A 22590-nucleotide genomic window follows, 5' to 3' on the forward strand; every position below is an offset into this window, starting at 1 on the left:
CTTATGGTATCAATAATCTCATTGCTAGACTCTCTTCAGAGAAAGTGAGTTATTCTAAAATTTAGTTCAACCAACTATCTTAAAGAGCTGCATGCTGAGGGAAATCTAGGGACTGATTTCCACATCTGACAGTTTAACATCTCAGCTGTGATACTCAATGGTAAAAAGTTGAAAGCCTTTCCTCTAAAATTAGAAACAAGGAGTAAGATGTTAGCTGAGTGTTTGTCATAAATGGCTTTTATTATGTTGAGATATGTTCCCTCTTTACCAACTTTGATGAAAGTTTTTATAATCAACAGGTTGAATTTTGTCAAATGCTTTTTCTGTATCTATTGAGATAATAATGTGATTTTTATCCTTCCTTTTGTTAATGTGGTATATCACATTAATTGATTCATGAATATTGAACCATCCTTGCTTCCCTGGAATAAGTCCCACTTGGTCATGCTTTATGATCCTTTTTATATATTGTTGAATTCGGTTACAAATATTTTGTTGAGAATTTTTGCATCCATATTCATCAGATATATTGACCTGTAATTTTCTCTTTTTGTAGTTTCTTTTCCTGGTTTTTGAATCATGGTAATGTTAAAAATGTTACAAATATTAGAAAGCTAAAAAAATAAAACTATACTTCCTAAGCTCTTGCAACAAGATCTGGACACAATCTGTGTTCTGCCAAGTAGAGGCATCCACAACAGACTTGGCAGAAGAAATGAGCCATGAAAAGCAGTGCTGGCAGGGGGCTAGGGAAGGGCAGATGAAGGGCACTGGGCTTCTTAGCTCTTCTGGCAAGCACAACTGCAGAGACACTGGGTCCTTTTGTGGTTAAAGTTCCGGTCAGGGTTTGAGTTTCGCTGGATCATGGAAAAAGCAAGAAAGTTCCAGAAAAACATCTATTTCTGCTTTATTGACTATGCCAAAGCCTTTGACTGTGTGGATCACAATCAACTGTGGAAAATTCTGAAAGAGATGGGAATACCAGACCACCTGATCTGCCTCTTGAGAAACCTATATGCAGGTCAGGCAGCAACAGTTAGAACTGGACATGGAACAACAGACTGGTTCCAAATAGGAAAAGGAGTACGTCAAGGCTGTATATTGTCATCCTGCTTATTTAACTTATATGCAGAGTACATCATGAAAAACGCTGGGCTGGAAGAAACACAAGCTGGAATCAAGATTGCCGGGAGAAATATCAATAACCTCAGATATGCAGATGACACCACCCTTATGGCAGAAAGTGAAGAGGAACTAAAAATCCTCTTGATGAAAGTGAAAGAGGAGAGTGAAAAGTTGGCTTAAAGCTCAACATTCAGAAAACAAAGATCATGGCATCCGGTCCCATCACTTCATGGGAAATAGATGGGGAAACAGTGGAAACAGTGTCAGACTTTACTTTTTGGGCTCCAAAATCACTGCAGATGGCGACTGCAACCATGAAATTAAAAGATGCTTACTCCTTGGAAGGAAAGTTATGACCAACCTAGATAGCATATTGAAAAGCAGAGACATTACTTTGCCAGCAAAGGTCCGTCTAGTCAAGGCTATGGTTTTTCCAGTTGTCATGTATGGATGTGAGAGTTGGACTGTGAAGAAAGCTGAGTGCCAAAGAATTGATGCTTTTGAAGTGTGGTGTTGGAGAAGACTCCTGAGAGTCCCCTGGACTGCAAGGAGATCCAACCAGTCCATTCTGAAGGAGATCAGCCCTGGGTGTTCTTTGGAGGGAATGATGTTTGAAGCTGAAGCTCCAGTACTTTGGCCACCTTATGTGAAGAGCTGACTCATTGGAAAAGACTCTGATGCTGGGAGGGATTGGGGACAGGAGGAAAACGGGACGACAGAGGATGAGATGGCTGGATGGCATCACCGACTCGATGGACATGAGTTGGAGTGAACTCTGGGAGTTGGTGATGGACAGGGCGGCCTGGTATGCTTTGATTCTTGGGGTCGCAAAGAGTCGGACATGACAGAGCGACTGAACTGAACTGAACATCATAGGAACCTTGTGATGAGTAACAAAAGGAGGCAGCAGTGAGATTTCTACTAGAGCCATCTAGAGGAGTTTGGGTAGTTCTGGCTGCTCTAATTCCTGATGGTTCTATCCTAGCTTGTTTACTTGTCCCTTCTGAAGTTTCTGAAACTTCTAACTATCGTCTAAAAATTCTTTTCTTCTTAAGCTAGGTAGAGGATATCCTGTTTTTGCAATTAACTATTACAGGTCTCCTGTTCTATACCCTTATTGTTCACTATACTTTTCCTTCATAGTATATATCACAACTGCAACTAAATAATTGTTTAGTTTTAGTGCGTATCTGTCATCTCCACTGGATGACAAACTCCCTGAGGGCCAGAATTGGGTTGTGTTTTCAGCGCCTAACATCATACCTGGCACATAATAGGTACTCAGTAAGTATCGATGAACACATGGCACTTTGCCCCAGCTCTACCTCTTCTTAGTAATTTTACCTTGAGCAGCTCAGTTCTCCCACCTGAGCTTCAGGAGTCTGTGAAGATAGTGCTCTGATTCACTGGGATTCATTCAAATGGAAGAAGATATTTGGAAATACTTTATGAAGATTTCATTCAAATGTCAAAGGTTGTTAATCTGAGCTAACAAGAAACAAAGAGTAAAGAAGACAAACATAGTCTAATCATTTTTCTGAGCCCAACTATAATAGATCTTTTATTTTCTTAATACTGCAAGTCAATGCAAGCCCACATATATGGGACTACTGTTCAAATTCCAGAGTCATCCTAAGCACTCCCGGATGTCCAGAACTCGTAATACAAACATTAGAGAGTGATATTAATTTATAGCATGGACATGGCACTGCTCTTAATGACAACCCAAGGTCAAATACACATATACTGGAAGACAGAGAGATTCTTCTCTTGGAAGATTTCAAAAAGGGTTTGTGGACATAAATGTTTATACAAAACAGAATAAGGATTCAAAATATATAAGCAGAATTATATTACTACTTTGGAAGTTACAACTTTTCATAACTCAAATGATACCTTATCTTGAAGTAAGTGCAACAAAAACTCTCCCATTCCTTTGCCTGTTGTGTGCACCAAGTTGAATTATGTAGGGCAACATGCAAGTAGTTGTCAAGCCATGTTTCTGGGGGTTAGAGCTGGACTTACTGATTTTTCACTCATATTTTTTCCCACAAAAATAATTTCAGGCTCTGCTTTGACCCAAATCCCCTGTTGACCTGCTTTGAGGGCTAGGTGAGAGAACTGAGGACTGAGGATTCATGAAGGCAAAGCATCTCCGTTTATAAGAGGGAAAGAGAAAAAAGAGTAGCAAAGGAAAATTGAACAGGCTTTAAGGTAATTAGCAATTTTCAAATGCAGCAATGGGCAAAGGAAACAAAATGTAGAACATGTATTAAAAGTCAAGCGAATGGTTTAGAAAATACAGCTGTAGGATCACACAGATTTTGACCATCCAAACCAAATTCAATTATCATGTCTGTGCTGCTTTTCTATTTCCGCCACTGAAAGGCTATTATTAGGTGCTTTCTCTCTTTTCTACATCTCCAAGTATTGCCTTCGTAAAACATTCCAAAAAGTAAACATTAGCTTTAGGCCATTTGATTACTGGTTTCCCAGAACGCTATGTTCTGTCCTGTTTCTCTCCATATTCCTTTAATATTAAAAATAGGAAGTGACTGAAGGCAGTTGAATGGCTCTGCCTTAGAGGCTGTTCCCCTAGCCAGCCTCTCAAGCATTGTTGGGTCCTTACCCTCTAAAATCCATTTTGTCCTTATTACATAGACAGTCCTCTGCCAAGCAGAAAAAAAATAAAATAGAAACTGAACATTTCTTTCCTCTCTACCAATTACTATTTTTTCAAAGTGCCTTTTGCTTTGTTTAACAAGCCTCCTTAGCTGTGGTTCATTTTAAGTAAGGCTCATTTTCTTTTTCGTGCTGGATTAGCATCTGAATGGGGAGGAGAGCTGGCTCTGGCAGTGTCTTTGAACAGGTGATATAAACAGAGCCTGGGATAAGGAGAAAGCACGGACACGGCCCCCCGCGGGTGGCACCCAGGAAGTGATCTGGGCTGATAGAGGTGTTAGCTGTGTTTACCGCAGATGCACTCTTATTCACACACTACTTCCTTCCAGCTCTGAGCTGACCCAGGGGAAATGGTGTGTGACATGCCTTGTGTAGGAACCATTCCTGGGAGTCTCACAGGGCAGAGAAACAGCTAGGAAGACAGACTGTGTATTTCTTTGACGATGCAGATGGATATGAGATGAACATAGGAACCTGTGCTCCACATTGCAATTCTTCCTACACTCCTCTAAAGCAACACGGAGCAAAGTTTGTCCCAGTCAGTTTATTTTTCCTTGTCACACACCTCTAAAGCAAAATGCAAAAAAAAAAAACCCACAAAAAACGATCATGCAGTTAAGCCAAGGAAGAACTTAATCCTGAAACCAAAATCATTTCAACATAGATTTAAATAACATTTTAGGGGACTACTCTGGTGGCCCAGTGGCTAAGACTCTGAGTTCCCAATGTAGGGGCCCAGGTTCTATTCCTGGTCAGGGAACTAGATCCCATGTGTCCCAACTAAGAGTTCATATGCTACATGAACCAACCAAGATTGAAGATCCTGCATGCTGCAGCTAAGATCCGGCAGAGCCAAATACCTGCATTGGCAGGTGGGTTCTTTACCACTAGCACCACCTGGGAAGCCCAATAAATAAATTAAAAAAAATATTAAAAAAAAAATAACATTTCAGAAAACCTTAAATCATACATCACTTTGCATTCTTTTTGGGGCTTCAGTAACATTAAAAAATACATTTGTACACAGATTTAATTGTTGCCTTTTTCTTCCAAAATTTAACACTAGTTCACATTTTCATGAACTATGTATCAACATAACCCTTGAACTTATTTGTAATACTGATATAGAACACATTCTTTCATTTACTTAATCACTCGTCAAATATTTATGAGTGCTCCTAGATACTGGAGACCTATCTATAACCACAAAGGAGATTCTGAAAGATAACTCACGAGGGTTGCTTTTCAGTAGGTTCTAAAGCCAATCTCTTTATATTTTATTTTGCAAAGTCAGATTTCCACATCATTAAATGCAGACAGTTTTTTCCCTAAAGAAAAAGTAAGCATAGAATACAAAATCTCATCTCACTTGTCTGGGCCTTCACTTCTATGCAAAATGAAGTAGGGGTAAATTTAATATCTAAGCTCCCTCCCTTTTTTTCCCCTGGAATTGTATGGTCTGGGTTTAAGGATATAGCAGGAAGATAACATGCATAGTGTCATCAAACATCTTATAAATGCCCTTAGGAGTCATAATGCTTTTTCTAATTCATCAGCGACAATTAAGCAAGAACCTAGATTTTTATTTCTTAGAGCCCTGCTAAGTATTTAGTTTAAAATAGGCATCTTCGGAAATGGAGACCAGGAATTTAGGAACTAGAGACAGAGGGGCTGACATAAGGAATACAATTTACTTCTGTTTCTTTCACTATGATGAGGAAAGACCAAGAAAGACTTGAGAAGACTAGAATAATCCCACTACAGGATCCAAAGAGAAGAGTGAAACACATTTCCTCCTTAATAAGTGTGCTTTTATGTTCATTCCGGCCACCTATTAATCCAAATTTTAAAAAAATGTTCTTGACATTCCCGTCTGAGCCCACGGCTGTTCTGATATCCCACTGAGATCTATAAGTAATCAAGAAATCAATAATTCCAAATAGTGTTTATAGGACCACTTCCGTCCATAACCTGTAAGCTGTTCTTTGATGAAGACAGATGGATAGTCTGTAGGACCCTGTCTTTGAAAACTGTCTTTGAGAACTTTTGACAACCAGTGGGGATGCACGTCTGTCTCTATTTAATTGAGTTCATTATAGTTAATATTTTTGTGACTTTCAATCATTGCTCAAGTGTTACATGTTTTAATCAAAAGTGAAACACTTTATGGCACAAATACTGTTAAAAATCCCAAGTTTGACTATATTATTTTTGGAAAAAAATCTTCTGGAGCAAGATACTTTTTAAAAAAGTAGGGAGGGGCACAGTTCTTATGATTTTTGTTTGCTGAAATCGATGTAAATGGAATAATAAACAGGCCCAAGTTACCTTAAGAATGAAGCATTGCCCCTTGTTACTTTCACAGATCTCTTTCTTTAGTAAGCCATTTTCTGGTCTGGCTTAGAGGATTTTATTTTATTGGCTACTAGTTTAAAAGACATAGTAAATATAGTACATTTGACATTTTATTGACCAAAATTATGTAGTAAATGGCGCTTCTGAGTTTACTAGCAAAATGATAGTTGTTACTGACACGGATGATAGAGAACAGTAGGCCATAAGTCAAAAAGTCAGATGGAAACCAAAGTGGTCCTTGGGGGCAGGGAACATTAGAAAGTGTCACTCATCGAAGAGAAGAAAATCCTCTTTATTGTAGGACTTCAGGGTGTGATTCTGGGGGTATTTCTAATACTGGAATTAAGAAGCCCCTTTTGATGTGATTAGGAAGTGAAAATTTAGTCAGTGTACACTTGAAATGATAACCTATTTGAGACACTGGTGATAAGGAATTGCCATGGCAAACAGATCTGAGAGGCATGGCCCTAAACAGAATCTAGGAACGTAGAGTTGAGGGTGTAAGAAATTTTCAACTGCTTGTTTTCAGTGCAAAGATAAAGCTCGTTGGAATGCTGAAAGTACTGTGATGTGGGCCAAGTAGGTAATTGGATGCAGGTAATTCAGCAATTTACCACCATGCCATGGAAATGACCTGGAGATCTCTCAACTCCCTGTGTTCCATAAACCAGCCAGAGAATCTTCTTTTTTTTTTTACTTAAAATTTATTTATTTATATTTTTGGCTGTGCTGGGTCTTCGTGGCTGCGCTAGCTTTTCTCTAGCTGCAGAGATCAGGGGCTACTCTCTAGTTGCGATGCTCGGACTTCTCACTGTGGAGGCTTCTCTTAAGGAATCAGGCTCAATAGTTGTGGTACACAGGTTTAGTTGTTCTGCCACATGTGTATCCTCCCAGACCAAGGACCAAACCTCTGTCTCCTGCATTGGCAGGCAGATTCTTTACCACTGAGCCACCAGGGACAGCAACAGAATCTTAATTTGGCTTCTTGATAAAGAACGGGAATACATTGATTGAGCCAAGCAAATCAGTCATTCAATTTGGTGGTAAATTATGACTCGTTTTAAATTAGTAAATTGACATTCAGGTACAGATTCATGTCGTGCTGAATGCTGGAGGGACTTAGAGTCCTGATTCCCATCATGCAGTGAGGTCCAGCATAAACCAATGTTGATTCTAACAGAATTCCCATGTTACCACCAAAGTGTTGCAAGGCTCTGCGCGCATTTTCCAAGAAACATTAAATCATGTTAAATGGAAATTATGTTATATTTGTAATTCCCTGAAAATCATGATTTAGATAATAATAATACTAATACCTAATAGTTATTAAGTCAGTTATCACTCGTTATTGATTCATGTCATGGACTCATTTAAGATTTTTATGTATGTTATTTTTTTAAAATCCTCATCACATGCCTTATACCCATTTTACAGATAAGACAATGGAGGCACAGAGAGGTTTAATAAATTGCCCAGGATCACACAGCTAGCAAAAGGCACGGTCAAGATTTGAGCCTTGGCTCTTAAGATCTTCAGTCCATCCTCTTAATCACTAGACAAAAGCTCTTTATTAAATAAATATTTCATTGAGTAGCCTGTGCCATTCTCCAATCAAGCCAGAAAAAAGTTTTACTAAGTGAAGGAAGACTTCTCCATTTGCAGTAGCATTCCCTAGCATTTTGTCACCCTGTTTTGACTTTTGTATTCAGGAATATATCTTTTCTTCATGCCTCCAATGTGTCTGAGGTCACAGTTTTGATATGTGATACATTCTTTGCCAGATCAACCCCTTGACTTCCAACCGCAAGTTTACTATGAGTAATTAAATACCCTGCAATGCAAAGATTATGGTTGGGTCAGAGAAAGGCAGAAAAGGGCAGGACCCGGCTGCCATTCTTATTTGTTTTTCAGTGTGGATACACTGCCAGCCACTTTCAGCTTATATCATTTTTTTCCTTTGCCAATTATTGACCCTGGGAGTGTTAAACAAAAACTTCTCTCCCTTGCTATTCTTGAAGCAAACACACAGTTAAAACACAGGTGTGTTTGTCTCACTGGAGTCTTTGCCGTGAAAATTCTTTAAGATATCACCCAGGGAGAATAAGGTAACCTCACTATGTCACTGAACAAGAGAGATGGGGCACTCTAAAGAGACACACTGATCTCAGAGCGTGACCTTGACAATGCATTCTGCATGGCTTGCCAGGGGCACCTGCACAGCAGAGTGCATAAAACAGGTGCTCCAACCACAGGCATTGCCTAAGGGGGTAGACATATCCCGTGGAACGGACTGAGGTCATCAGGCCCAGCCAAGACAACAGAGAACCCAGTTTGATTCTATTAAGACCCTGATTCTGGGAAAGATTGAAGGCAGGAGGAGAAGGGGATGACAGAGGATGAGGTGGTTGGATGGCATCACCAATTCAATGGGCATGAGTTTGAGCAGACTCTGGGACATAGTGAAGGACAGGGAAGCCTGGAGTGCTGCAGTACATGGATTTGGTCACAAAAAGTTGGACACTGAGTGACTGAACAACAGTAACAAAAGTAACTCGAGGATTTAGGCAGTAGTCCTGGATATTCTTTGGAAGGAATGATGCTAAAGCTGAAACTCCAGTACTTTGGCCACCTCATGTGAAGAGTTGACTCATTGGAAGACTCTGATGCTGGGAGGGATTGGGGGCAGGAGGAGAAGGGGACGACAGAGGATGAGATGGCTGGATGGCATCACCGACTCAATGGATGTGAGTTTGAGTGAACTCCAGGAGTTGGTGATGGACAGGGAGGCCTGGCATGCTGCAATTCATGGGGTCACAAAGAGTCTGACACGACTGAATGACTGAACTGAACTGAACGAAACACCAGGTTGGTGAGACAGGAATAGTAGCAGGAGACCTTGTAGCCTGAAGGGGTTGTTCATCTTCCACAGTGAACTCTTCATTCAATCTCTTATTTATTCATAAAAACATGTTATTATTGAAGGCCAACTATGTTCCAAGTGCTGAAAAACACAGGAGCTGTCTCTTGCCCTCAGCAAAAGTGTAGCCTAGCTCAGGAACCTGGCTTGACCAGAAATCAACTTCCAAGCAGCAGGCCCACCAGAGAAGTGGGAAGAGAGTGACAGCAAAATGGACAAGGTGGACAGTGTGGGGTGGAAAGAGGGCAGAGGATGTCCAGCCTAGGACCTGTGTCTGTAGGAATGTCTGCAAAGACTAGAAGACCACTGGCAAGGCTCAGAGTCTGTGAGGTCAAAGACAGTTAGGTATAAAATAGCTAGTCTGCCACCTAACAGCAGAGGCTGGTCTTAGAATGTCAGGCTGTGTACTATCAGCCCAGACTCAGTTCCTGCTGTGGGGCAGTCAAGGCTCCATGGACCTTGAGCGCAGATTAAAGATGGACCCACACTTGCAAGTAAACTGCCTCCTACTGATCCAGGTAAAATCCACCTCAGAAGCAAGTAGAGGACTTTGCCTAACCCCGGGTCCTTTTTGCATCTGTGGTGCAGCTCTAAGGATGAGGCCAGGTGCCAGGTGTGGCTTGGAGATCTGCAGAAAGCATGTGGCAATGGCAGTGAATTCTAGGACTGACAATACATACTCAGGCAAATGGTATTAAACTGAGCACTTGAATCATCCAGATACAAGAGACGGTGCAGGAGGATCTTATATCCCATTATAGGTGCTTCTTGGATTTCCATCCTCACCTTAGCTGAACTGTATGGAAAACTACTTGATACCTGTGAGGTGAAGGTCAGCTAGGTAAAGAGCTCAGGTGCAAATAAGAATCTCAGCCCAGGTATTGAGCAAGGAGGCCAACATAGATGCACGAACCCCGGATTTGGGTTCTTATGTCAGAATTCTTTTCCCCCCAAGGTTTGTCAATTACTCCTTCTTCCTGGCTTTAGCCCCTGTGAAGTGACAATCAGTAGTTATCTCACGGCTGTTCGGGTTAGCTATCCATCTACCTAAGTTGGAATGTTGTGTGCATGCTCCTTGTTCTTCCTCGTAAAGTACAAACTCGCTGCCCTCTGTTGCAGGCTCTTTATTTCCTCCCATTGTGCTCATCAGAAATGCTTAGCTGCTTTCCTGCTCAGATGCTGAATTAATAAATTACAAATGCCTGTTATCAGAGATTTGGAGGTTTTGACAAGTGATTTAGTTGATCACAAATGCAAGGTTGTGTTAGGGAGAACCTTTGTTTTCGGCCTATAGAATGTAGATGAGCCTTGAATCTGAAAAATAAACAGGCAGGTTTGATGAACTGAAATTCATGGCAGGGCTTCTTAATATTTCCTGAGGTTCTAATCAAAGGAGCATCTTAACTGGCCCCAGAGGGAAATGGAAGATGAAAGGCACTGACATTGATGCCCACTGCACCTTGCCTCATCACAACTCTTTTTTTTTCTCCTTCCTTTTGCCTGTTTCTAAAAATATCTGGGCAGGTAAGAATTAGTGGTAGGATGTTATTTAGGCAAAAACAAAAAACCCACTGCATAAGGCACCATATCTTTAAATTTTTTAACATCTATGAAATTAAAATCAAGGAAATTGACATAGATAGGATGAAAGAAGACACAGCACCTCTAGCTTATGCCAACTAAAAATAAGAATTATTAATGAAGCTCGGCTTTCTTCTGCTGTGCACATTAATTATTTATGATAATAATACTCCGCACTGCCATATTAAAGAATTTTCTTCACCCAGCTTCCCAGAAAACTCTATCTTCTTGGGGTGAAAAAAAAAAACGGAACCTTAACATGTTAAGCCCACAAAAGAATACATTCCTCTCGGTGTATTTATTATACAGGAAGATGAATATAGTCTTGGGTTATTAAACTGGAATGAAAAACACATCTTATTAGAACTTACATGGTGATTTTTATTCTCACTAGTTTCATATAAACTTAATGATGCAGACTGCATTTTTATGCTCATCTATTTTAAAATGGTGCCTGGAGCAAAAAAATCTTCCATTAATGCCAGTTTGGTATTTCAAATACAATTTGATGTAATTTACTTCAAATATATGTGAACAGAAAAGGATAATGCCAAGTGCATTTTCTAGATTCAGATGTGGGTTAGCTTATGGCAATGATTTGTAACCCTAAGTTTTCTGTAAAAAAAAAAAAAAAAAAGAAGAGTATTTCTTTGGGTTATAAAATGCAAAAAAAGAAAGAAAAAGAATATATTTCTACTAGGGTTAGAGGAGGGGGAAGAAAAATGCTGGGTTTTATGATAAAAGACTGGCTTTAACTTATTCTAGTTTTCAATATTTATTAACTATAAACCAATTATAATGCATTTCCCTCTGGTGATAAGCTTAACCATCAAAACCCATTGTTTTCTTATATTCACACATTATAGCATTATATTCATGAGCATGTCGACATCAAATCACATAGTTTAGAGGGGTTTGGTATACTCTAAGCTTGGCAGATAGCTATTAAATGCTTAGATTTCCCAATATTTACATTTTTCTCTCAATTATTTCTCGAATTATATTTTTTACAAATGAAAAAAAGAAGTTTAATTATTATTGCCCTGACAGTTAATTCTAGAAATAAGTCAAGACTGATTTTCTTGTTGAATCTCAAGAGTGGAGTTTGCATCACCTTCTCCTTTTTCTCTTGTGATCCACTTCTGTTCTCTGCTGCTCTGTGTTGATGCTGGGTCAGCCTCCATGTGAGGGATGGCTGGTGTGTCTGTTGGAAATGCCAAGGCGTCTTCACACACTGTGGTTGTTTGGTGAGATGACAAGTGTGTGTGCTTAGTCTCTCAGTCATGTCCGACTCTGTGAGACCCCACCAGGCTCCTCTGCCCATGGGGATTCTCCAGGCAAGAATACTGGAGTGGGTTGCCATGCCGTCCTCCAGGGGATCTCCCGACCCAAGGATCGAACCCAGCTTTCCCACATTGCCGGCAGATTCTTTACCATCTGTGCCACCAGGGAAGCCCAGCAAGATGACAGAGCTTTTGCTAATTTAAAGGACTGACTCTTCTGTGGTGATACTTCAGAAACAGTGAATCTCGCTGCCCCATCTTTATTCTACTTCCTATTTGAAATTGGTCTTTAAAGGGCCAACCAGTCATTACTTGTGAGCCCTAAAATATCCTTTTTACTGAAACACGGTATGCTGAAAGGAGTGGGTCCTGGTATTAGAATCTCTTAATTTTCAGCCCAATGGCACATTCCTGTGACACAGAAATGGTCTCTTTAAACTTGGGCTGCATTTTCACTTTCCTATTGCTTGGGGCAGGGCTGGGGCACAGTGAGCAGGGCAGGGCAAGAGGCCTGAGTGGGCAGGAGACGTGGACAGCTGCCCTCACTCTTCCCTTCCTGATTTTTCCCCAGTGGCTGGGAACGCTCGGGGAAGAGAAAACATACCCTGTTTCTCGCCAGGGTGTTGAAGAAATGACAGGAGGAGAGGGACCTGCTAGGGGTGAAACAACTGGGAAATTCTGGTGGCTTCTCTCTCAGAACCTTTGAAACACTGCCCCTGCAGGGGAGGGCGTTTCTCAGCCCCGCCGCCTAGAGAATACAGTCCATCGCCATCAATGACGAGGCTTCCCAGGGGGCGGTAGTGGTAAAGAACCCACCTGCCAATGCAGGAGATGTAAAATATGCGGGTTCAATCCCTGGGTTGGTTCAAGCCCTGGAGGAGGGCATGGCAACCCACTCCAGTATTATTGCCTGGAGAATCCCATGGACAGCAGAGCCTGGCGGGCTCCAGTCCATGGGGTCGCAAAGAGTCGGATACAACTGAAGTGACTTAGCACTTGCACGTCAGTGACAAGGCTCTGAGGGCAGGGCTATATTTGAGCAAGAAACTGGGAGGGAGATAGATATCAATCAGAAAAGTGTCTGTCCCTGGCTTCACCATGCCTGGATTTAACCCAGTAAGTGGCCTGGAATCTCTAGCATCAGCTTGCCTATCCCCAGGCTAGAGTTGGGGCTGGGAGAGGAGAGCAGATGAGAAGTTCCAGTGGAGAAAAAGAAGGGAGACGTGTTGGCCTTTATGTTTCATCAGTGTGTCTGTCAGTAACCAGTAACTAGGCCTGTTTTGCTGCCACTAATAAAGGCAGTTCTTAAACAAGCCTCTATTTAGGAAGACCCACACATTTCCAGGAGTCCTGCTTGTGTGTCTATGCCAGAGCTCAGCCCCCACCCCCATCCCCAAATAACGCAATGGTCAGTGCTTTCTTAAAGTTCTGCAAGAACCTGAAAAGTTATTTAATGGCTTTTAAAGCTACATGGTTTTCGCCTTCAAACTATAAGCTAGAAGTGATCAGCAACGACGTATCTGTGTCCAAAATCAGGGTCCTAGTGTGAGCCCAGTAAGAACCAGTAAGAGGTAAAAATCCCAGTAAGAAACTGACCTAGAAAGATTCAGAGAGATGCAAGAGTGTTCCCATAGTCCTCTCCACCTTCCCTTCTCCTCATTAGCCAAAAGATGAGGACGCTGAGCCTCAAGAGGTCAAAGAAATGTCTTTAAAAATCTAAGAAACTTTTCATGTTGCAGCTTAGGACACACACAACAGAAACAAGTGAACCTTAACACTACTTACCCTTCCTATAGACAGGAATATGCTGGTATTTTCTATTTCATTCTATTCCAATTTGAAGAACTAAGATGAAGAACTGAATGACTGCTCATCCCACTTCTGGGTTATATGGTGATGGTGGTGGTTTAGTCCCTAAGTTGTGTCTGAGTCTTTGCGATTTCTCTGTCCATGGAATTCTCCAGGCAAGAACACTGAAGTGGGTTGCCATTTCCTTCTCCACGGAATCTTCCCAACGCAGGGATCAAACCCAATTTCCTGTATTTCAGACTGATTCTTTACCAGCTGAACCACCAGCGTAGTCCACTGGGTTATACACCCAGTGTATAACAGTGTTTGAAAACTGTGGGATCAAAAAGACCAGCCCCAAGCCCTGTAATGCTTTAGGATTTTCCAGAATCCGATTTCTATGTTCAATTTCCTTGTATTTGGGAAGGAAAGTGTCTATGACTGACTGTCAAAGATACCTCTGAGAGAGCAGATTGTCTTTCTTTCACTACGTTTTTACAGGGAAGGAAAAAGCTAACATTGAAAGAGATAGAAATAAAAAGCCAGCTCATCATTTTGGATGAGGGATGGTCAGGAATTGGGTTAGGAAAAATGCAAACACAAGACTAATAACTTGTCGGGAGACTAGAGCCTGAGGAGAAAGGCATCTAAAGGACCTTTTAGAACAGAAACGTTCAGTGTGTTTTACACTGTTTCCCTTATTCCAATGTAAATTTTTCCATGTTCTTGAATGGTAGTAAAGTCTGACACATTCAAATAGCCATATGCTGGGTGGAAAATAAAGGACCCCATGTGCTAAATGGAGCTCAGACTCTCCCACACCCACCCTCTGCTGACTCTAGGGTGTGGAAGCAGAAGCCTACTAAGGGGTCAACATCAAGTCCTTCCAGAAACTGACCAATTTAAGGAGTTAGTGGTGCTCAGGAAGGGCAGAACAGGAGAGTGACACCCCGACTATGATGTGTTCTTGGTAAGAAGGCTGATTTTCATAAAGAGAACTCTGGTACACATCTATTTAAACAAGGGTTTACTTGTTTTATCTCTTCTCTTGTGGTTACCACATATCATAAATCAAAAACTCTTGTCAAAATCCAGCTGAAGCATCTATTATTTCAACAGAGGCCTCTTTTTGTATCACGTAAGTTATTTTTTATTTCTTTTATTCATTGAGATTTAATTGACTATAACATTGTGTAGGTTTAAGGTGTACAATGTGGTGATTTGATACATGGATATATTGTGAACTGATTGCACAATAGGCTAATTAACCCATCCATCACCTCACATAGTTATCATTTTGTGTGTGTGTGGTGAGAATACTCAAGACCTCGTCTCTTAGCAAGATTTACATATACACTACAATATTGTTAATAATGTCACCATACTGTACGTGATATCTCCGTAACTTATCCATCATATAGCTGGAAGTTGGTAGCTTTTGACCACATTTACCCATTTCTCTCATTCTCCACCACCCACCTCCTACCCCTGGCAACCACCAATCTAGTCTCTGTTTCTCTGTTTCTATGAGTTCAGTTGTTTTAGATTTTACATATAAGTGAGATCATACAGTATTTGTTATTCTCTGTCTGACTTATTTCACTTCACATAATACACTCAAGTTTTACCCTTGCTATTGCAAATGGAAAGGTTTCCTTCTTTCATAATAGTTGGATAATACTTAATTGTGTATTATAATACTCCATTGTATACACATACAGATACATCACATTTTCTTTATGCATTTATTTGTCAGTGGACACTTAAGCTGTTTCCACGTCTTGGCTACTGTAAATAATGCTTCAGTGAACATGATGGTGCAGATATTGCTTCAAGATACTAATTTCATTTTCCTTCAGAAGTAAGATGGCTGGTAGTTTTGTTTTTCATTTTTTCAGGAATCTTCATACTGTTTTCCTTAGTGGCTGAATCAATTTACATTCTCACCAGCAGGGTGCAAGGGTGTCTTTTTCTCCACATCTTCTCCAGCACTTTTTATCATTTGTCTTCTTTATAATAGCCATTCTACAAGGAATGAGATTTTGATTTGCATTTCCCTGATGATTAGTGATACTGAGCAACTTTTTCATGTGCCTCTTGCCCATTTGGATGTCTTCTTTGAAAAAATATCTGTTCAGATCCTTTACCCATTTTTTAATTGGATTACTTGTTATTTAGCTATTGAATTATATGACATCCTTATTTTGAATATTAACCCCTTCTCAGATATAAGCTTTTTCTCCCACACCATAGGTTGACTTTTCATTTTGTTGATCATCTCTTTTGCTATCCAAAATCTTTTCACTTTGATGTAGTCCCACTTGCTTATTTTTCCTTTGTTGCCTTTGCTTTTTCAACAAATATGTACTGAGCTTGTCTTAGCTATTGGGCAGCAGAGATAAACAAGGTCTAGTTTCTACACTTAACGATGATTGTATTCAACAAAAATGATATGTTTAAATATCCAAACTACTAAAAAGTAATAATTGCCATAAACAATGCACTGTGAAGTTTCAAAAAGTAGGTCATTTCTCAACTTTGAGACTGGGAAAGAGTTCATTAGGGACTGGAGAGATTATGATTGGAAGGTATTTGATAGTCAAAGAGTGAGGTAAGAGAGCAAAGGAATTAGAGCAAAAACATGGAATTAGTGTGATGAGATGTAAAATTGCTTCTTCAACTTTGTGACCCCAATGCCTGGCAAACAATAGGCACTCAGTAAATTATTTTTTAATGAAATAATGAATACAAATTTGGAACCTGACCTGAGGGCGTAATTCATAGCATGCTTAGGTGCTCAGACTTTACCCTGTACATTTTTGGTACAGCAGCAGGATTAGAGTCATGCTTTAAGACGATGAATTACGCATCCTTGAGAAAGAAAGAGAGAGAATTAGGAAGTTGAAGGCTAGTGTAATAGTTTATTAGATTTTTAGCAAGACAATAACAACATAAGGGTAAAAATGGATTAAAAAATACATTTTGAAGATAGAATTATCAGACATTGTAAATATTTAGATGTGAACAGCAAGCAAAAGAAAGAAGTCTTGGACTTTGAGTTTAGGTGGCTGTTTATGAAGGGAAAGTCCATTGAAGAATTAACTTAATAAGTTTAGATATTATATATGGAATATGGTTGTGCATATACATAACAACACAAAATGGTGAAGTCCTACAGCACTGTGATTCTCTATATATTCCTCTTTCTGTATTAACTCTGATTAACTATCTGTGGAAAAAAAATCTTTGAACTGTTCTCCCAAGAGAAAGCGACAGGTTTATATTGATTTATCCAGTTCAGTTCAGTCGCTCAGTCGTGTCCGGCTCTTTGCAATCCCATGAATCACAGAACGCCAGGCCTCCCTGTCCATCATCAACTCCCAGAGTATACTCAAACTCATGTCCATTGAGTCGGTGATACCATCCAACCATCTCATCCTCTGTCATCCCCTTCTCCTCCTGCCTTCAATCTTGCCCAGCATCAGGGTCTTTTCAAATGAGTCAGTTCTTCGCATCGAGTGGCCAGAGTATTGGAGTTTCAGCTTCAACATCAGTCCTTCCAGTGAATATTCAGGACTGGTCTCCTTTAGGATGGACTAGTTGGATCTCCTTGCAGTCCAAGGGACTCTCAAGAGTCTTCTCCAACACCACAGTTCAAAAGCATCAATTCTTTGGCACTCAGCTTTCTTTATAGTCCGAATCTCACATCCATACATGACTATTGGAAAAACCATAGTTTGACTAGATGGACCTTTTCTGGCAAAGTAATGTCTCTCTTTTTAATATGCTGTCTAGGTTGGTCATAACTTTTCTTCCAAGGAGCAAGAGTCTTTTAATTTCATGGCTGCAGTCACCTTTTGCAGTGATTTTGGAGTCCCCCAAAATAAAGTCTTTCACTATTTCCATTGTTTCCCCATCTATTTGCCATGAAGTGATGGGATCAGATGTCATGATCTTAGTTTTATGAATGTTGAGCTTTAAGCCAACTTTTTCACTCTCCTCTTTCACTTTCATCAAGAGGCTCTTTAGTTCTTCTTTGCTTTCTGCCATAAGGGTGGTGTCATCTGCATATCTGAGGTTCTTGATATTTCTCCCAGCAATCTTGATTCTAGCTTGTTTTTCCAGTAATTCCTATATACTTATCATTAAAATAGCTAGAATTAAGGGTGTAGTCTGAGCCTATCAACAAGCAGAGTTAATTAGCCACATAGAGAAAGAATTCTAAACTCTTAACTTCTTGGTCCCCAAATAGACAAGCTATAGTCTAGTGTTGAGTTTTCAAAAACAAATGAAAGAAAAGTGAAAAAGTTACTGAAATTTACTGAGTCAAATCTAAGTTGTTAAGTAATTATTTCACTTAGTTTGATAGTGGTTTTTTTTTCCTGATGATTTGGCTGCCCTAATCGGATTTCTCATCAGAATTATCTGGAAAGATTTTTAGCACTACAGATTCCCTGGCACCACTCTTGGGAATTCCAATTCAGCGGGCACATGGTAGAGTCCAGGAATCTGATGTTGTTCAGTCACTCAGTTGTGTCTGACTCTTTGCAGCCCCATGAACTGCAGCATGCCAGGTTCCTTCACTATCTCCGGGAGTGTGCTCAAACTCATGTCCATTGAGTCAGTGATGCCATCCAACCATATCATCCTCTGTCGCCTTCTTCTCCTCCTACCCTCAATTTTTACCAGCATCATGGTCTTTTCTAGTGAGTCAGCTCTTTGCATCAGGTAGGCAAAGTATTGGGAGCTTCAGCTTCAGCATCAGTCCTTCCAATTAATATTCAGGGTTGATTTCTTTTAGGATTGACTGGTTTGATCTCCTTGATGTCCAAGGGGAATCTGATAGAAGAGACAATTTCTTTGACAGTCCTTCATTCAACAGAGTATAACATGAGTTAACTTTTCATAACTACTCAACTTTGCAGTAATTCTTTATCAAATATACTTTTATTTACTTTTTGTTGTATTCATGGTCTTAATATGCTCTGAATGGAATATAGAGTAAAATTTAATACTATAAGCAAACTTGTTTAGATAACTGAATTTTGAATGTGGTCACAGATAATGTTAATTACCCTGTGAGCCCACTGAAACTACTGAAAACTGAAATCAAGTTTTCATTTTTGCTTTTCCTAAGGACTTTCTCAGCCAGGACTTGCATAATTAGTTATTTTTGTTGTTGTTACAGTTGTTGTTCAGTTCAGTCGCTCAGTCGTGTCCAACTCTTTGCGACCCCATGAATCACAGCACTCCAGGCCTCCCTGTCCATCACCAACTCCCGGAGTTCACTCAGACTCATGTCCATCGAGTCAGTGATGCCATCCAGCCATCTCATCCTCTGTCGTCCCCTTCTCCTCCTGCCCCCAATCCCTCCCAGCATCAGAGTCTTTTCCAATGAGTCAACTCTTCACATGAGGTAGCCAAAGTTTTGGAGTTTCAGCTTTAGCATCATTCCTTCCAAAGAAATCTCAGGGCTGATCTTCAGAATGGACTGGTTGGATCTCCTTGCAGTCAAAGGGACCCTCAAGAGTCTTCTCCAACACCACAGTTCAAAAGCATCAATTCTTCAGCGCTCAGCTTTCGTCACAGTCCAACTCTCACATCCATACATGACCACTGGAAAAACCATAGCCTTGACTAGATGGACCTTTGTTGGCAAAATAATGTCTCTGCTTTTCAATAACAGTTGTTGTTATTCTGATTCAAATAACAAATTGTACATTTACTGCAGTTAAATTGTACTGTGTTGGATTTAACTCACAGTAAATGTAGAGTTAGTAAATTGTAGTGGCTTAGTTGATTCTCCCTACTATCCATTGAATTTGTGAGCTCACCAGGCTTTTCATCATCTGCAGACATGATAAGAATACCTTCTTGTCCTCATGCAAGTTTCAAATTTTAAAATTTAAAAATTTTAAATTTTTAAGTGGATGAGAACAGGGTGAAAACAGCCTCCAATGGGCATGTCTCTAGAAATCTTTATCTAAGGCTGTATAAAGAGACATAGAGGCAAGGGTGGGATGATTTGAGAGAATAGCATTGAAACATGTTTATTATCATATGTGAAACAGATTGCCAGTCCAGGTTTGATGCATGAGACAGGCTACTCAGGGCTGGTGCACTGGGATGATCCTGAGGGATGGGATGGGGAAGGAGGTGGGAGGGGGGTTCAGGATGGGGAACACATGTACACCCATGGCTGATTCATGTCAGTGTATGGCAAAAACCACTACAATATTGTGAAGTAATTAGCCTCCAATTAAAATAAATTAATTAATTTAAAAAATAAAATATACAGTAGCTTACAAACAAACAAAAAAAACCTTTAGCCAGCACTCTTTGAAATCTAACATTCTACTAGATAATCTACCTTCGATCTAGTAGATAACTCCCACTTGGAGAACTCTTGCTCCATCTTGCTAGTAATTATGTTCACAAATAATTGTCTTAATAATCAAGTGTAGAATCTGATTAAGATTTCAGTCAGAAAAAGCATGCTCTTTCCAGGGTTGGTGCTAACTGTTGTTAGTTCAACCATGTTTTCATAGATAGTCCATCCAGCTTTTAGAGAGTTGACTTGAGTAAAGATGCAGATTGTGGCCATACAACAGTGCTTCTCCTTTGCATGAAACTATCACACCTATCCAGAGATCAGACCCCAAACCTTGACCTGGGCAATGCTACCCTCCATCATTTGAACTGGAATTCATCCATAGAAACAAAAGACTCAAGGGACCTGTGTGTCTTGATCCACTACCAATCTCAGTCAATGAAAAGGTGCTTAGAAAGTATTCCAGGTTTATTCAAGTTTACCTCTCAATAGACTCTCATCTTTCCACCCATTTTTGCTGATTATTGCTAAACATTTATATCACACAAATACACAATATTTGTAAACTTTTCATTATCCTCAATAAAAACTCAATAATGTATGGCAGGAAATTAAGATATGCAGAAGCTATTGATTTGCTAATGACAGAAACAGATATTTTTTCAAGCCTGTGATTTAGACCAAACATTTGGATTGCTGGCCAGATTTGGCCCACAGTAATTTTTGTAAGTTTCATAAACTAAGAATAGCTTTCAGGTAGTTGTTATATGGAGCTTTCCAGGTGGTGCAGTGATAAAGAACCCTCCTGCCAATGCAGGAGACCCAAGAGACCCAGGTTCTATCCCTGGGTTGGGAAGATCCCCTAGAGTAGGAAATGGCAACCCTCTCCAGTATTCTTGCCTAGAAAATTCCATAGGCAGAGGAGCCTGGAGGGCTCTTGGAGGCAGAGGAGCCCATAGTCCATGGGGTCACAAAGAGTCAGACATGACTGAGTGATTAACACACACACAGTTGTTTTATTTGAAAACTATAATAATTCAGATAATCCTGGTTTTCATTTGATTTTTTTTCTTAGCCTACAAAGCCTAAGTAGTTATTATTTAGTTAATAATTCTGAGGGTTTCTTTCTTATACAATAATTCTGATTTTTTCCCCCTTAAACTGTGAAGTCTAAATATTTACTATTTGGCCTTTTGCAGAAAAAATTCCCTGTTCCTGATTCAGAATAGCCAAACTTATCATGAAACTATCACCAATTTACTGAAATGTAGTGATAATTTTTATTTTACCTTTAAAAAAAATTATTGAGTTAGCACTTCTCATCTCCTTGCCACTAAGCAATATGTTGAAAGCAACCCAATATATTCAGGGCTTGTTTAGGAGGTAGAAAAAGACTCGAAACCACAGGGCATCAGGAACCCAAGGTCTCTGCCTCCTGGTTCTGTGAACCCTCCTAGTGGGCATTCATTTGATGTGAATTAGTCAACACAGCAGAAGAGAGAGATTTCACCACAAAACAGCATCCTTTCTCCATGGTTACCAAGAGAAAGTCTCCAAAGGGGCTAATCAGCCATATTAAAATGAAGATGACACAAATCATTGATGTAAATAAGCAAAATGAAAGAAGCAGGAGTCCTTTTTTTTAAAAAAAAAAAAAAGCTTTCTCTTTCCCGATGATAATTCAAAGGACCCTCCCAAGCTTCTTAACCCTAAAAAGTGTAACCTGAGGAAAAACATGGAAGCTATAAAATAGGAGATTATATGAATAAAGATAACAGATGTACTCCTAACCTCACATTTCCTGCACGTTTGCTACCATTCAGTGATATTTGAAGCCCATGTTGCTGTCAGATCCTTAAGTAAAGGTTAAGGGTGAAAAACGCACATGTTACCTTCCACGATACTGTTGTGGAGTTAGTGTTAAGACTAGTTGCTGTCAGATTCACTGATTTGGGACTCATCTTCCGACAAAGTATATATGCTGATGAAAAGCTGCTTTCGTTGCAGAGAGACTGCTAATTGTTTGATTATACAGGTCTTCACATTAATGAAGCACTATTCCATGGGTTTGCGGCATGGCGTGCAACCAAATTACCACCCCAGCCCTCTCGCTGTGAAATCTGATTATTCATTAGCCAGTCAGTGAGTGGTACCAACATCTTTTCTTTTTTCAAACCATCAAATGAGAATGACTGCTGTTCACCACTGCCCCCTCCCCCCAACTTTAAGAATATGAGGATTTAAATTTGCTGCATACTGGGAAGGGGCGCTGCAGAGAGAGATGGGGTTTCCATAAAAGTTGGTTCCACACGTTTAATGCAGTGTATGTTATGACAAACAAGGAGCTATATGGATTGCCACTTGCTGCAAAAAATGGAGCCTTGTTCCCATCATCCGGCTTCACATACTCTCAATCCTGGGTGTCCTTGAAAGAAGGTTTCAACCATCCAAATGTGGTTGCTTGAGTGATCTGGAATTTTACCACCTCAGCACTGCCTGATGAAAATCACTATAATACAAGTGTTCAA

Source organism: Bubalus kerabau, chromosome 3, assembly GCF_029407905.1.
Source record: "Bubalus kerabau isolate K-KA32 ecotype Philippines breed swamp buffalo chromosome 3, PCC_UOA_SB_1v2, whole genome shotgun sequence".
Lineage (NCBI taxonomy): Eukaryota > Metazoa > Chordata > Mammalia > Artiodactyla > Bovidae > Bubalus > Bubalus kerabau.